At 34.2% G+C, this 18,049-nt stretch overlaps 1 non-coding gene across 1 annotated transcript; it reads right to left on the reverse strand.

The window, feature by feature from the left end:
* Positions 1–11,950: 11,950 nt before the first annotated feature.
* On the reverse strand, positions 11,951–12,022 carry TRNAV-CAC (transfer RNA valine (anticodon CAC)). The gene has a single exon. It is a non-coding gene; the product is annotated as a tRNA-Val (tRNA).
* Positions 12,023–18,049: the final 6,027 nt, after the last annotated feature.

Consider the following 18,049-nt stretch of genomic DNA (forward strand, 5'->3'; position numbering starts at 1 on the left):
AAATAAGTTCAAATTTAGTCTTCGAATGATTTTATGGAGGACTGGATGTTAGTTTACATAATCTATCCGAGAATGATATACCCAAGAAAATGAGTGGAACTAAGATTGAGTGAGAGGGCACATGACATAAGTTTTCTTCCCAAGGTTCATAGAAACCATGTGAAGGGTGCTACGTTTGAGCCATGTAATTTTTCACAATAGTTAAGTGTAGAGGTGAAAGAATTTGCATCTAGTCAAACAAAGAAGACCTCAATTTACTTCCTCAAATTATAGATTTGTATTGATGCACTCATTGAAGAAATCAAAGATTGTGTATGATGTTGGCTCCAGTGCCTCGACTTGTCCCATTCACAGTGTTGTTTTCCATGTGGAAATTGTAGCCCCATTCCATATTGTTACCCCTACGGGAGATAACCCTTGCAATGTTTCCCATGCAATTAATGTTTCTCATTGAAAGCCGCTAGAAAAAATGAATTTGAATCGCATTTCATTGTGTGAGTTTCCTTTCATTTTTGTGAGAAAAGGAATGATGTATGACGAGAAGAATGTATCAGTGACCTAGGAGGGATTGTTGAGTGGGATTAAGGTGCTTGGATTAGGAGATAAAGTGTGAGGCAAGATACAATGATCATGACATGGAACTCCTTACCAAATGTAACTTTTGTTGCAACAAGTGAATATTGAGAGTTAAAATATTCAACCAACAAGATAAGGGAGTAGCTATGAAAAGACTTATTATGGACAACAATAATGACGAGTGAAGGTACCGTTGAATAGGGGATAAATTTATGGTTTCAAACTGCTATAAAAACATTGATAGCTACTATTATGGACATCAAAATGTGTTATATTATTGTTAACTAGGTGTGACAATTGTGATTGGTCTTCAATCACCTACCTCATGATGTAAATGATGAATCATCATGTGGGAACAAATGGATAAAATTTATGCTCTAGTAATGTGAAAGTTCATTTTTATCTCTTGAAATCTTGAGTAAAATCATTAAGCCTTATTAACCCATGTAACTCTATAGAGGTATATCTTTTTTTTCTTAGATTTCACACATCTAGAAAATGACAAGAAAAACTTGGAGAGCCAAGACATTCATTGAATGAATATTCCAAAGTTGAGGAAAAAAATAGCCGTGTTGTAAGCTACTACAAGAGAAATATTATATTCCTGTGATTATGTTAGTATTTCTTGTTGATGTATGTAGTAGCGCTATAATATTTTCTTATGTAATATCATTCCTAAGTCTGTAAAGTAATAGTTGTTGTAGCTAGAAGGGTTTTTTAGCTATGAGTTTTTGTTCCATGAACTATTTTTTCAATGGTACTTTGCCGGGCATGGTTGGCAGGTGCAAATAACGTAAGGCTGAGATGGATATATACTATATCTAGAATACTTACCTTGATAACTAGAAAGTATAGTGGAACACACCCATGTATCTCAATAGATGGAAATATGTCGTAAGGTGACCACATGATAAGTTTTCATCATCAGATTGATGTTAGACCCTAGAATGAAATAGGTTCTCATTGATCTTGAGGTATCATTGGTATTTTGGTTTTCTCTTCGTATATCATAGTTTTTTAAATGGCGACATGAGCATGGACACTTTTTGATGGAAACAAGTTCCATTTTTCTCACTTAAAGAAACCAAGTGTTGGTTGTAGGTTGAATGAGTGAAATAATGAGTTTATAGTACGGAGGATAGAAAGGTCCTCAATGCACTAAAGATTTCTTTCGTGATTGGTACAAGGAATGTAGTTCGTAGTTCCTATGGAAGCATTATTCCAACAAATTATATTGGTTGTGATATTGGCCAAGGTTGAGCGATGACGGATAACAATAAAGGTAAACATTTTATTTGTGTGTTAATTAAAATAAACTCATGACCATGTTTTCATCTGAGTTGCAAACGTTGTAGCAAGTGTATACCATGTGTGGTTTGATGTAGTGCTCCTCGGGAATGTATATACCCTATATCTCCATAAATGGATACTTCCATTGAATGCACATGAATCAGTCATGATATCATCCTAATGAGCCATGCATACCCTTGTGTAGTATGTGGTAATCTAAAAACCACTATGTAAGTGTAGGTTTGTGTTAATCCAAAGCCACTTATTGTTATGTGATGAAGTTTTTGAGAGATAGGTAACATTTAGAGAAGGATTCTAGTAGAATGTTGTATTTTCTTGGAAGTGCGATGAAAGAGAATTGAGAGCCTAGTTGAGCGTAACCTATAAAAGTGAAAGCTTAGTTTAGGGTAAGCCAAAAAAACCTAAAACATTGTTGAATGTAAGCTAACAAAATCCAAAGCATGGTTACAAGTGAGCTGAGAAAGCCTAAGGTGATGATGATGAGATGTAGGTGGAATTCATGGTACAAGTATAAGTACAAGTATGACGTTATGATGGTTGAACGAACCATGTACTTGAAGATCATCTTAGTAAACCAAAGGTTGTAGTAGTTAGTTACCCATGTATTTTGATCGATGGTTGTGTCTTTATATGAAATGCCATCATTTTTGGTAATGATTGTTGTTGTTATCTTCGACTACAAATAGAGTTTGTTGATCAAGATTAAGACAAAGTAGTCTTTAAGGAAGAATGTTAGAGTTCTATCTCCTACTTTCCTTGGGTGTGATGCATTATAAGGAATGGAGTTTGTTTGGAGTCTTTACTAGGTTGTTAGATCTACTTAGGTTGAGAGATAAACATTGTTTCTCTATATTGAGAAAGCATTCATATATTTATATCGTATCATTACTTGATTAATACAAGTGTGCTTATGAAAAATTAATTGAAAGGGCATTATTAATTTTAAGGTAAATCTCAACTTTTCATCGGTGATTACTACTAAGAATAATATAGCATATTTCGTGGAGGTTAAATCCCTACCATCCACCAATGAAATTTATTAGGTGGATGGAACAAATTTAACCTCCATGAAATATGATAGAACATTCTTCGTAGTGGTCACAAATAAGAGGTTGTTTATTGATTAGTCACTAATTCCCTTTCTCCCCTTTTAATTAAATTGATTATTTAGAAAAAGAAAAAGAAAATTTGGCATACTAACATGTCTCATATGAACATGAGTTATTGTTTGATGGGCATCCATATGAGTAAGTTGTATTGATCCATAGTAATATAACTAAGCCTATTTCTAGGTTAACCATCACCATGGTAGAGTAGGGCTGACTGTTCATGGTTAAAAAACTTCTTGTATATATATACAACTATTATAATAATTTTTTATTGCATTTTTTAAACAAAAATGAGCATATTATTGATAAAATCTGCACCTAGTAGTAGCAAACACCCGAGATTTATATCATCAGTTCCACTTCTCACCAAAGAGAAAGAGCATTACCAACCTTTGACAATTTAAGACTTAGGAGACTAACAATAGGCTCTATTATTGTGTACATCAAAACGGACACCAGGAAACTTTGAGGACTCCATTACAGTCCATTACAAAAAGCGAGACTCCAGAACACGAAAATAGAAAAGGAAGCAAGGGAACCCTATGGACATAGATGAATCATTCTCAGTTGCTCGGAAATTTAGATCAATATCCATTTTGCCAATATCATCCTAAATCTCGCTAACGACTGTAGTAGGCACGCTCCTCATTTTCAAATCCATGATTATGTTTTTAAGTGTGCCAACCTCATCAATAAGGCGACTAATCTGGTTCTGAAGGACTTATAATTTTTCTATTTAATCCACCTGGTGATGGTACATATGAAAAAAATTCACATGCAAACCATAATCATCCATGTGCATGGTTTTATGAGTTGACAAACAATGAGATCAAGCGATATTTGCAGAGGATTCATCTGAGGAAGAAACAAATTTCATGGGGAAATGCCAACCAAAAGTCTAATGTAATTCGAAAGCTAAGGGAGACCACCGGATGACCCCTACAAGTGTATTAATACCAATCCCAGAAATATTATAACTTAACAGGGCCATTTCCACTTTACCACGAAGATAATTAGCCAGCTTCTCCAGTTAGGTGACTAGTCTCAACTGAGAGGCATCATACATGAATAAGAAACATATAATTTGAGATGAACATATGAATGAACAACTGAGGAACCACTGAAATACCACGAAATTATCCAATGAAACCATAATATTTCTTAATTAGAGAGAATTGTTATTCAGAGCTATGAGAGACTAACGTAGGCTTTTGGGATTCGCAGCTAAATCAAGAAGGTTTCCAAAATTTGAAATGAAGACAGTAAACAATGCGGTACCTCTGTCAGTAAGAAGTTGAGCCCAACAGTTTTCACCTACGAAGAAGTTTCCTGGCGCTGCTGAGATGGCTTCCAAACCAGAAACCTCCGTTCTCTATAATTTCCAAAAGAAAAAGTGGCCAGTCCACCGGAATAACCCACTGAGAGGCCGAATCGAAAACTTGAGATTGGGCTCATCATAGAGCTACTACGGAGATGACCCACTTAACGCTACTACGGAGATGACCCACTTAACGCCACCCTTGAAACCCAAAACTGCTCCAGAGCCAAATTTACAGTTTGTGCATTAACGAACTTCGCATCTGCACACACAAGCATAAGTGAAATCTGATTATTGCTCATCTCTAATTTAGCTTTAATTCCCCTGTCTAATTCCCTCATGTGGATTCCAAAACTGTAATTACTCCCACATGCTGAGTTGGCTAAAATTAGAGAGTCACCTAAAAGAGCGTTGAGTGTTGAGCATTGAGTCAAGTCAAATAATTCATGAAGAGTTAAGTGTCATCCATATTTAGAGTGTGAGTTAACTGAGTTAAGTATGTGTGCATCTCAAGATATTTTAGGCAAGTTTCTAGTTGGAAAATGTTAAATACCCTTCACGAGGTTCATTGTAAGAATCAAATTTTGTGTGATAAATAGAAGATCCACACCTCGTGTGGATTTGTGTGTGAATTATTTGTTTTGTCTTCTCTATATTTCCAAAAAATGGGGACCAAACCGAGGTTATAAAGAGACAAGGAGAATGGATCAACAGTAATCTATGAGAGAGAGAAGAGAAATATTTTTTCCTCTTGTTTAAGCTATAACGCACCTTACAGTGGTATTCAAGTGATATAACACTCGTGGGCTTAGCATAAAGCCACGTTAATGGTGAAAAATTTACCGTGTTTTGCAAGCACTCTTCTTTCCTCTGAATACAAAGCGTTAGAGGACTAACACGATCCTTCTATATCATGGATATTGTTCACACCCAACGCATCATCAGACAAGGTCGTGTTAATAGAGCGAAGAGGATTTTTCGATAAAAGATTCATGGTCAAGATTTGTTGGTTTATATGCATGATATGGTTTTTTTTGTGAAGATTGTGTCTTACGACGGCGCATATTGAAAATCATATTTTCTTTCTGGTGTAATATGGAATATAGCCTCCCGCAATCAAGAAATAAACTATAAAACAGAGAAATTACCTTAGTCATGGGTTGCAAAGCGCGACAGAAGTATATGATGAAAATAAATTAAAAAGAAGAGACAAAGGTCATTGTCGTTTTTGGAAAGGCTTAGGCCACACCCAAGGAATTGAGAAGTCTAGCAACAGAGGAAGAAGTTTTTTGGGCTAGGGGGAATGACATGCAGTAGCAGGTTATGTAACAAGTAAAGAAGTCATCCACAGATCTGAGAGTAGATGAGCAAGAATCTAAGAGGAAAATAGAGCTTGGAGAATCCCACTCAAAAGTGGATGATGGTTGTCAAAACCATAAAAGTGAAACCCATTATTCAAGCATGCATATGGATGAAGAAGATGCAACAAAGATTGCAAAAAGAAAGGCAGGAGCCTTTGTATGTGAAACAGAACAAGAGCAAATAAATTCTCAAGGAATCCATTGTAATGTGGATGATGCAGATGATTGTGAATCCCACTATGATGAGATACGTGTGGATGATGACTGCAAAGTTATATGTGAATTGGTGAATCCAGTCACAGCTCATGGATTCGATGAAGTTGAAATTTTCAATGAAATTGATAATTACCACATGCATGCTCGGATATCCCACCATAGTGTGGATGAACATTATGTTGATGATATGTGTGGTTTCTTTTTCGAAACAGAGATTGATTAAAGCAATATGATAAGTTCCATGTTTGATGAAGAATTGAAGATTGAAGTTGCCACTGTAGCAGCAAGATATGAAGCAGTTGGAATTGCTCATGGAACAATATGTGATCTAGCAGTAGTTGATGATCAAGAACAAGATAAAGTGATTGAAGAGTTTTTGGTGATAATATCCATTGACCACATAATAGTGGAAGATAGTTTCAGTGAAGTTGAAATGACGACAGAGAAGGAAGACATAGAGTAAGAAGCTCTCATTGAAGAGCATAATAAAGATGTTTTTAACACCGTTTTTTAATATGTAGATGCTCAGAATAGCATGGGTGAAAAATTTGAAAACAAGGCTGTTAATAAGTTTGATGCAGATTTGAAGCTCATTGAAGAATTGATTTAGAAACCAGTTGAACAAATTGATGAGAGTCTTAAAGCAACAGCTAGAATAAAAGAATTGAATGAAATGATGAATAATTATCTTGAGTGAGCATATTAGAGGAAAAAAATAGCAGTACCCAATGATGAAAGTGAAAATATTAATATGGATTTTTTTGAAGACAAAGATGAATACATTGAAATGATTTTTCAGTAATGGAGTCAAGAAGAGATCAGATTTTTCTATCAAGAAATATCGCAGAAATATTGTGAGGAATATGAAGGGTAAGAAGCAGAGAAAAGAAGACGGTTTTAAGATGTAATGTTATGGCAGCAGTCCATGGTTGAACGAACATTTGAAGAGGAAGATATAGTAGAGAAGATCAAATTGTTTTTCAACATAAATTCAAAAAAATTGAAAGAAAAATTGCAACAACAACAAGTAAATAAATATGAAGGCTACAACAAGAAAGTGCAACAGAGAATGAAGCAATTTTGAGGATATAAAATTTAGAAGAAGAGAAAAAGAAAATGAAAAATTGCTAAAGTATTGAGTCATTGTAAGGGTAGCTAAGACATAGACCAACATGCATGTTGGAGTGGTAATTGAGTCAATTTCTATTGTAACCCTAGTAGGCATAGTTGAGTCATGTTTATTCATGTTGAGTCATATGGTCATAATTAAGGTGAAGTGTTAGAAATTGTAATTACTCCCCCATGTGGAGTTAGCTAAAATTAGAGAGTTAGTTAACTGAGTGTGGACTGTTGAGCATTGAGTCAAGTCGAGTGATGAATGAAGAGTTAAGTTCCACCCATATTTGGAGTGTGTGTTAACTGAGTTAAGTATGTGTGCATGTCAGGATATTTTAGGCAGGTCGCTAGTTGGAAAAGGTTAAATACCTTTCACTGGGTTCATTGTAAGAATCAAGTTTTGTGTGATCAATAGAAGAGCCACACCTCATGTGTTTTATGTATGAATTTGTGTTTTGTCTCTTCTGACTTTCCAACAATTGGGCTAATCATAAACCTACTAGGGAGGTGACCCCCTCAACGCCACCCTTGAAACCCAAAACTGCTCCAGAGCCAAATTTACAACTTCTGCATTAACGAACTTTGCATATACACACACATACGCATAAGTGAAATCTGATTAGTGCTCATTTGAATTTAGCTTTAATTCCCCTGTCTAGTCACATGAATCATACCAATTTGGAAATAAATTTCTCAATACTTCTTTTGGGAAAATCCATCACAATCGTGAGTGGTAAATGGTTCGAGGCCTGGGACAAATGGATGAAATTATCCCAAGCATGTGAAATAAAATACAATGACACTGCGTTGAGGTGATTATTAGTGAGTGCCATGTTCAGGATGGATGGGCATCTTTCATCAAACTTATCCGTGCTTGTTTAATTCTAAGGGGATCCATAATCGAACGGTGTGTGGGCTAAAGAGACAAATTTTCAAATGGAGCCATAAAGAACTTGGGGAATAAGATAAATACTCTTAGAGCCATTTGTTTCTAGGATGGTTTCTTTCAAGAAGCGGGCTAAATTAGCTGGCATATCAAATTCCTCGTTATTAGATTTGAGAATATGGTATGACTTCATGAAGTGAAAAAAATCACCTAATCTTTTGATCCTTTATAACACCAATCCAGGGAAGTTGTCTTTCGAGATGTTCTCATTATTAAGGAACTAAATAGTAAGCAGTGAGTCCCCTAAAATAGTGATATCTTTAACAACTTTTTCTTTTGCTATGCATACTCCTTAAAGGAGACCATACATTTCAACCAGGTTGTTGGATTTTCTCCCTAAACCCCAAGAAAAATTTACTTTCATTTCCCTCAGGATTTAGTAAAATATCCCCATCATATCACCCTTTAATATTTTTATAATTAATAATAATAATAATATCATTTAAAATAAAATTATAATTTTGTTATTTTTATTATTATTGTTTTAAATTTTGTTAATTTAAAATATATCATAATGTAAATATTTTGATATATATAAATATGTAAAAATTTATAATTAAATTAAAATTCTAAAAATTATATTTCAATCTAAATATATTTATAAAACTAATTAACATCCTTATATATTTAATTAATTAATATGTTTTAAATATCTCATAACTGTTGCAATGATACACATTGACAACTTGAGTGGGCCTAATTGTTAAGAGGACTCGTATTCTTGTAAAAGGTCACAGGTTCAAAACTGAAAAGGTAATGTATGTACACCTTTGTAATCTTAACATTCAAATTTGTTCATAGATATTTTTATTATAAAATGTTTAAAATACATTATTTGAGTTGTAAGCTCGCTGGACACTATAGCAGCAGATGTAATTTACTGCGAGGATACCTGGAATGTTTAATTCCCAACATGTAAACCAATCTGTTAAATATAGCATATCGTATGAAAAACACTTTTCAAAAAAATTGTTCATTTCTGACCGGTTTATTTTCGAGATTGGAAAAAAACCAATCTCTTAGGTCATAGCATGTCCTATGAGAACAACTTTCGAAAAATCTGTTCATTTGTGACAGGTTCATTTGCGTGATTGGAAAAATGTATATAATTTTATTTTTTATTTTAATAAAGAAATTTTCCGGAGAGGTTTTTTATATATTAATGAATTTAGCTATGAGTATATAATTTTCCAGTCATATTCGGAGTCATATAGCATATCGTATGAAGAACAATTTTCAAAAAAATTGTTCATTTCTGACTCGTTTATTTTAGAGATTGGAAAAAAAACTAATTTCTTATTCATAAGAGAAGATTACATATTGCAAATGCAAGAAGTATATGTAGAAAATTTGGATAGAGCCACTATAAAAATACTCAAAAAAATATCCAGAAAAGCCCTAAATCATAGCATGTTCTAGGAGAACAACTTTCGAAAAATCTGTTCATTTGTGACAGGTTCATTTGCGAGATTGGAAAAATGCATATAATTTTATCTATTTATTTAATAAAGAAATTTTCCGGAGAGGTTTCTTATATATTATTAAATTTGGCTATGTGGATATAATTTTCCAGTCATATTCGGAGTCATGCACTTTTTAATGAGTTATTCAATTTTTAATATTATAATTTCTAGTTGTTTTAAATGTATTTTAAATATAAATATTAATATATTTCTTGATTCTAAAAATACTCGCATTTTTATATTGCGAGAACTGTTTTCGACTACAAAAAATTCCGCATCATGTAACTGCACAAATCATTTTCTGCATCTGGTAATTGCAACAATAGGAAGAGATATCGTTCCATGCTCCTAACCTTTTTGCTTGATCTTTTCGTTTAAAGAACAATTTCCAGCTTGAATATATTCAGAGAGATATCATCTGCCAGATGATTATCAACTGTTAGAGGTATCATCTGCCAGATGATCTCAAAACCCTTCGTTTCAGGTTTTTATCAACTACCCATACAACTAATGTATATTCAATGTGATGTATATTTTCTCATATGATTTCTCACTCTGATCGATATGAGAAGATCCCGCTTATGAACATATAAAGAAGGTCGCTGCACTGTTTGACTCGGGAAGTTAGAAGAATCTGGTCTGCGGAGGCAACAGAAATTGGGATTGAAGACCACATCGTGCACCATTTCCATTGGGATGGCTTCACAAGGACACCAGACTGCAAGCCACAAAACAATGTAAGTTCAAATTTGGCATCTCAGTGCATATCATTGATGAAGAGGAATGTGATATCACCCCATTTAGATATCTGTGAGTTGTTCGTTGGCAACCCTTCTTTGTGGAATCACAATGCCATATACCTCAGAGAATGCATAAATCTAGTTTGATTAAAGATGGAAAGTCATTCCTGGTAATCAGGAAATCTCTTTGGTTTCCGCCAATTAAGCCAAGTGATTAGTCAATGCAAGTAAGCAACTTGTAATGACAGTTATTAAGCCGATTGATTATCGTACAGTTCTGGCTCTAACGGTTAGTTCGCAGTCTAAAACTGCACTTCGTTCCCAATCGGTCGAGACTCGACTCTATTATGAACGCTCTCTTATTAACGTAATATTGATGCATCCATCCATGTTATGGTCATCGTGGCCATCTTGGACATCGGCAGCTTATGTACTATTTGATAGAAAATTCAAACTTGAAGATGGATCAATGAGTAATGGAGCTCACTCATATGAAAATTTGGGGTTCAGAAAAGAAGTACAGAACACGATTGAAACCATATTTTGAAATGTTGGGATATTGTCACCATTGTCTGCTCTACGATGGCAGAAGTGCCTAGTGATCAATATGGTCATTTATGTCTTGGTTCATGTTTCTCCATTATGTAATGTGATGCAACCAAGGAAGGTTCAGTTGATATATTGAACTAAAAGAACGAAAAGAGGTGTAACGTCCATTCCTTGAAAGCAGGTCTTCAAATTCCAATTTCAAGATCTCAGAGATTCTTTTACGTTGTTGCCTGATTTTATTAAGGAGAAAGACGAAATTGACCAGCATTATTTCTATTGATAAGTGAAGGTGGATTCAGTGTTGTGGTAGACTGAGAGAGTGTACTCGTTAAAGGTATATAGTATTATTGGGCTATCATATTACCTACACATACACAGTAAATTTATCATAACTTATTGTGATTATAAAGGTACATAGTATTATTGGGCTATCATATTACCTACACATACACAATAAATTTATCATAACTTATTGTGATTATAAATGTTTCATTATTTGGTTTAACACTCAATTACAAAATATTAAATATTTTTGAATTTTTATGTTCTATTGGTTCCTTGTAATAATTCTCTTTTAATTTCATAAAAATTAATATATATCTCTTTGAATTTTATTTTGTACTTCTATGTTTTGGTGTATGAGCATTGTACATTCCTAATTGTTTTATAAGAAAACTTGTTGGGCTAGACTAGAAGCTGTCAGGTAGCTTGGTGTAATGAACACTACTACATAAAGGAGGGTTTTATGACAATATTTGATACATTTTTTGGGTAAATTGTCTTAACTTAAGACAAAAATAGAATTGTATATTGTCTTAAATATTGTCTTTAAGCGGGTGTCTCAAAAATTATTGTCTTAAAAAATAGTGTCTTAAAGATTATTGTCTTAAAAAATATTGTCTTAAAGAATATTGTTTTAAAGATTATTGTCTTAAAAAATATTGTCTCTATAAAGAGAGTATATAACACAACCATTATTGTCTCTTAGGAGACAATTTCATTTTTGTCTCACTGGAGACAATTTCATTTTTGTCTCTCTAAAGACAACACTCGGATTAGAGACAATATGTCTTTAATACTAGCTATTGTCTCTCTAGAGATGATAAAATTTTTATTTAAAGATCACTTTTGTCTCTTTAGAGACAATATAAAACAATGAATCCAAAAATATCTCACCATTGAAATAAATCGATATAAAAAACATTTAATTAAAAATGAACTACAAAATCATTGATTAATTCATGTTAGCGCACAGTGGAATCGAACCACCAACCTCCTGCTTGTGAAGCAGACGCTCTTCCATTGAGCTAGCACACTTTAAAAGATTATGTGAAGAGTTATGTCAATCCTTAAAACTACATTTATAGTCATTGATTTTAAATTAAAGAAAAGAGTTAAAAGATAGAAATTAAAAACTACGAACAAACCCAAACACCAAACCAAGTGAAGAGTTATGGCAATCCTTAAAATTACATTTATAGTCATTGATTTTAAATTGAAGAAAAAAGATAAAAATTAAAAACTACGAACAAACCCAAACACCAAACACAAATAGCTTGTGGAAGCTCTGAAATTTGTGACCAAGGAACTAGTGTCTTTGCACACCCTTTCGTTTATGCACAAGAATCTCAGGTGGGATAACGTGATGAAGAATATTGAATCAGATGAGTGGTTTATAATAGATTTTGAGGATGCCATTGGTGCACCTCATATTTACCCTCATAATGTTAGTGGCTTGAATCATGCTCCTGAGATGTCTAGGGGTGTTCATGGGGTTAAAGTTGATGTGTGGAGTATTGGACACCTTATCAGGACAAGTGGGCTGAATGTGTCTGAGCTGTTGAGGAATTTACAGAATAGATGCTTGGAACAAGACCCAGATCAGAGGCCTTCTACTGCAGATTGCTATCATCACCTTCTTCAGTTGCAGTCTTCCCTGCCTAATTACTGAGATTAGACATTGCCAACCATGGTCAATTCTCAGTCCTATGTATCCCATTATTACTATTCATAGGATCCAAAATCACATGATTATTGAATGTTGTATTATCAGAAAATTTGATATATCTAACGAAGAACTTGTTTCAGATTGTACACAAGGAAGACACCCCTTCCTAGAATGCCATTAGTTCACAATGGCGATCTCATGTAAACAGGTTGCACTGTTCATAACATTAAGCTGCGTATCATAGCCTTGACACTCGATTCTAATGGAAATAAGCATATTTCCATGTTGTTCCCTGATAGGGGGATTTTTAAAAATGGGTGTTCTGATTTGTAGCTTTGATATAATTCGATTTTTAATTCAATGAACTGCATGCTTATTCTGTTAAAATAGAAACGATGTGTTTCACAGTTTGGTGTATGCCACGCTAGAGAAATTGAAACAACAGCTCTCTCCCTTTTTTTCATTCAAATAAATTATATATAAAGAAAGCTTTATTTTTTTATGGTTTATGGTGAAGGGCAGATGATATTTAATGCTCAGCATATCAAACAATATTGAATGTTAAAGACCCTATAGTGAAAGGCAAAGCACAAAGAAGGGCAGATGATATTTAATGCTCAGCGTATCGAACAATAATGAATGTTAAAGACCTTGTAGTGAAAGGAAAAGCACAAAAAATAATTGAGGACTCAATTGTCCATAATACCCAAGTGCAATTTACCCATGTAGAAGGCCCCACATAGTTGGACATCATATAATAACTAAAAAAAATAATAACCTGAATGACCTGAATACAAACATCCCATGTAAGACTAGTGATTGAACAACCCGGAGTGCACTAGGACATTTTCAACTCATTTGGAGACCGATTTCTACAGTCTCATGGAAGAAAAAAAAATTGTAGTTGGCCCCCATTTCTAACATTCAACACAACTGGAGATGAATAGCCAAAAGAGAGCAGCTCAATGCACCCTTTAAAAATTTCACTTTGTTTTCCATTTTTCTGCATTATATCATATAAACATGTTATGCTCAATTGAAAAAATGATTCATCATCACCACCACAACAAAATCTCACTGTTTCAATCCACTCCAAACTTATTTCATCAACTACATAGGTTTACACACACATGCATCTTATGATAGAAGAGAAAAAGGCTCTGCTAGGTACTGGAAACTTTAGATTCAATCTCAAAGAGCAAAAGTAGAAGGAAAAAATAAAATCCAGAGCTGCAACATTGCTATATAAGTGGGGAAAGGGAAAACAAAAGTGATACAATGAATCTAGTTCTTCCTCAATGTGAATGAAACTATGAAATTACAAATATGTAATGTAGGAATACTCTAATTGTCATCCGGAATCCAACTTAAACTCTATCCACTAATTCCTCCAAGAAAGCTTTCCAACAACTAATAAAAAAATGAATGTAAGAATAAGCCAACTGTCAACAACCATATTGGTAAGGCACGTCTACCCTTCTCGAAGGGCAAGTGCCAAATAGAATTTGAGCTATTGCCATTAAATCCAGCAACCTTGTTAGATCCTTTGGGGGCAGTGACTAGGTCGAGAGTACCCCAGGTGATCGGGCCACTATGACCTTCTCATAAACGTGCAAACTATAATTGAGACCAAAAGGGATTTAGGAGTCCGGCACACTACATTGAGAGAGCCTCAAGTCACCAAGTCATTATGAACCTAATCCTAAACAGGCAGACTGTAACTGATCAAGAATTGTCGCACAAAATGTTACATTGGTTGAACCCTGAGCTTTACCAACTCACGCCCAAACAATAAATGGATATGGCAAAAAAACTGCAATAACTAAGTTTTGGATGTTCTAGTTTCAATTTTTCCTTGAACAATTTCCCTGGCACTATTGGAAAAACAATATATGTAAACCAATCAAAATGTCCATATCCAAAAGACTGAAAGAATATGGAGATGAAGTGTGGGTTTACTGAAAAACCCGCTCTTTTCCTCAAACCCGCTCTTAAGGGCTGTAACAAATCATTCTCAAGCAGCCCACGAACAAGCAAAAATTCAATCAATCCACAGATGCACCAATAAATCAAAAAAATAATACATAGAGAAAGGAATGGGCAAAATGTTTTAAAAAAGGATAAGAAAAAGACCAATTTAAAAATAAATAAATAAAATAAAATAACCCAAAAAAACAGTTTTCAGAGTGCATGAGAACTTACCCTCTCAAGCTCATCCTAGATTTCCTGTAGCTTTTCAATGAAGAGAACAAGCTCATTGTCTATGTACTCTTCCTTTTCCCCTTTTGATCTCTTGGACTTGTCCATCCTGCCCAGTCCTTCTGACCCAAAATTCCTAAAAATCCAACAGAGTCGAAGGCACAGGCAGAGTGGTGGAGAGGGAATGGTCCTAGCATTCATTATTACCTCCAGAAACATTGCACACTCCATCATGCCATCCTCAATGAAGAAAATTTCCAAAGCTTAAAATTTAGATCCTAGCATTCATTATTACCTCCAGAAATGTTGCACGCTCCATCCTTCCATCCTCAGTGAAGAAAACTTCAAATGAAATATTATCATTAAAATACCAAACAAGTTGTTGATTATTTTTTACTTCCACCTACAAAAGAGTGTTTTCCAGTCCACGAGATATGTTTTGAAACAGTACCATTGGTAGTAGTGTGTGTGCTGAGCTACCGGGCTACAATGGTGGCACCGAATTTACCAAGAGAAAAACTTAGAAAAAGGACTCAAAATACATGTGCATCTACATCCTATTAAGCTAGCAATATTTACAGCAAATAGAACTAATATCTCAACTATTTTCACATTTTATGAACTGCACCTGTAGAGGTCTAGCAGCTGCAAGACCAAAAGAGTTATTCTAAAGCTTCAAGCTGTAAAAAATTTGACCATCGCGCCATATAAGTTTCCCATTGATCTGAAGGCCTTGACATACTGATGATGCAAGTAAAATAGGAAATGGAGGCATGCACAAAGCATTAACCAAATATCACAAGTTTCTTTAATCAGGTTTACGCTTATCATAGTAAATACAATTCACATCTAACAATAATAAAGCCAATTTTTCCATTTTTTATTTACAAAATGAAATTGAATTGACTATCTAATACACACCCAGAGCCTACCGCTTACCAATCTGTAGGGACAAGTGCATTTCCCAAACCTTTCAAATAACCAAGAAGATCTAGGACAGGAGGTGGAGTTGCTGCTATGGGTACTGCTTTTGATTGAACATTGGGACCTTTGGCAGGTGAAACATTGATTTCTGTCTCAGTGGTTGATAATTCTTCATATGGAAGGTAACAGTTTACTTGCAAGTTTGGAGGTAACAAGGTACATTCGGAGGTAACAAGGTACAAGGTACATATGGAAAGACATATGGGAGGTAATTTTTACAAGCATAAAAAGTGCTTAGAAGAATATATGTGTGCTTTGACTTCTCAGCAACATCAAGGAAAGACTTAATTTCGAAAATAAATTCTTTAATGATCTCTATACCTATTACTTAACACTTCAGATAGAAGTGTTGAGCGTGACAGCTGCGAAAAAAAACATATTATTATTAGAGATATTGGAAGAAAACTCCTTGAACTAAGCATTAAATATAATACTTATACCTATACAAATGCAAACATCTCAAACAATGATAGATGAACTTAAGCCTTTTCATTGAAATAACTTACCACTTTTCTAGTATCCATTTTAGAATCCAAACTAAATTCCAAAACTTAGAAGACTAGCCATTCTTGAACTTCTTTCCTTCTCATTCTCCAGCTCAAAATTGTGAGCCCCATGCTTGTGATCATCGGGCATAATAGAAATGGTAGGCAACAATCCAGATGATGCCATCAGCTGCAAATGCTTCTATTCTAAGTATTTATTGTAGCTTTTTAGGAGGATATAGAGCTTGTACCATGCATAAGCATGATACAAATGACTTTCTAGTATCTAAAATATTTTTGTTAACTTTGAGTAGTAGATTGTCATCACTTGAGGTTTAGGAATCTTCTTGACCATAAGCAAGGCCATGAATATCTTCTATAGAGTGAAAAGCTTCCTACAATATCATATGCCATCCGTCATAAGAAATAGTATAAGGCCAAAATGTATTAAAAATAAAAATAATTTAGCTTATAGATTCTATAGTTATAGATTCTATAGTAGGTTCATGAAATTCCATTCAACCCAAAGCTTCCTCTGCAATAAGGTATTCTCCAATAATTAATTCCTACAAGATCAAACTATATCAACCTTCCCATCTAGACAAATATAATCCTATATCTAATTCAATAGATAACTTTTTAGATTTATGGCCCCCATTCGATAATGATACCTTCTTAAAGGTGTGCCAAAATTCTACTCAACATGACATTATAACTATTTACATCATGGGCAATATGGGTAAACTCCCAACCAAAGATAAGTGGTTTCTAGAATATGATTTTTCTACACATTTCCCTCATCCCATTTCACAATGGCAGCCAACAATCCAAATGATGCCATCAGCGACAAATCATTCTATGCTAAGTATTTATTGTAGCTTTTCTGGAGGATATAGAGTTTGTACCATGCATAAGCATGATACAAATGTCTTTCTAATATCCAAAATATCTTTGTTAACTTTGAAAAGCAGATTGTCGTCATTTAAGGTTTAGGAATCTTCTTGACCATACAAAAGGCCATGAATATATTCTATAGAGTGAAAAGCTTCCTACATATACTAAAAATAAAAAATTTAGCTCATAGATTCTACAGTAGGTTCATGAAATTTCATTCAACCCAAAGCTTCCTCTACAATACAGTATTCTCCAATAATTAATTCCTACAAGCTCAAACTATATCAACCTTCCCATCTAGAAAAATATAATCCTATATCTAATTCAATGGATAACATTTTAGATTTCTAGCCCCCATTTGATAATGATACCTTCTTAAAGGTGTGCCAAAAATCTACTCAACATGACATTATAACTATTTACATCATGGGCAATATGGATAAACTCCCAACCAAAGATAAATGTGTTGTGCCTTTTTCCCAGAATAATTTATTAGCATACCCTTTTTAGTTGAGAGAAGATCCTTTGGATAGTGGGATACAATCTTTAGTTCTTGTGAGGGCATCCAAAAATCACCCTTGGACAATTGATTGCTAGCATCTTTACAACAGTTTTTTCTCACTGACTTGATACTTGTCTCAGGGGAGTTTTCCTTGAGGGTCTTTTGCGCAACACTTTGCCTTAAGGTAAAAGTGTGTATACATTGTTGTATGTAATCTTGATCTTCCATATTATCAATACAAGAAGATACAGATCCACTAGTTGAATATGCAATAATTGTGAAATCAGACAGCTCAAACTGTTCAAACTTTGTGTTTTCATCGAAGTTGGTTG

The sequence above is a fragment of the Pinus tabuliformis genome, chromosome 1_1 (assembly GCF_031772625.1).
Source record: "Pinus tabuliformis cultivar Carrire ecotype Pingquan chromosome 1_1, CPIR1, whole genome shotgun sequence".
NCBI lineage: Eukaryota > Viridiplantae > Streptophyta > Pinopsida > Pinales > Pinaceae > Pinus > Pinus tabuliformis.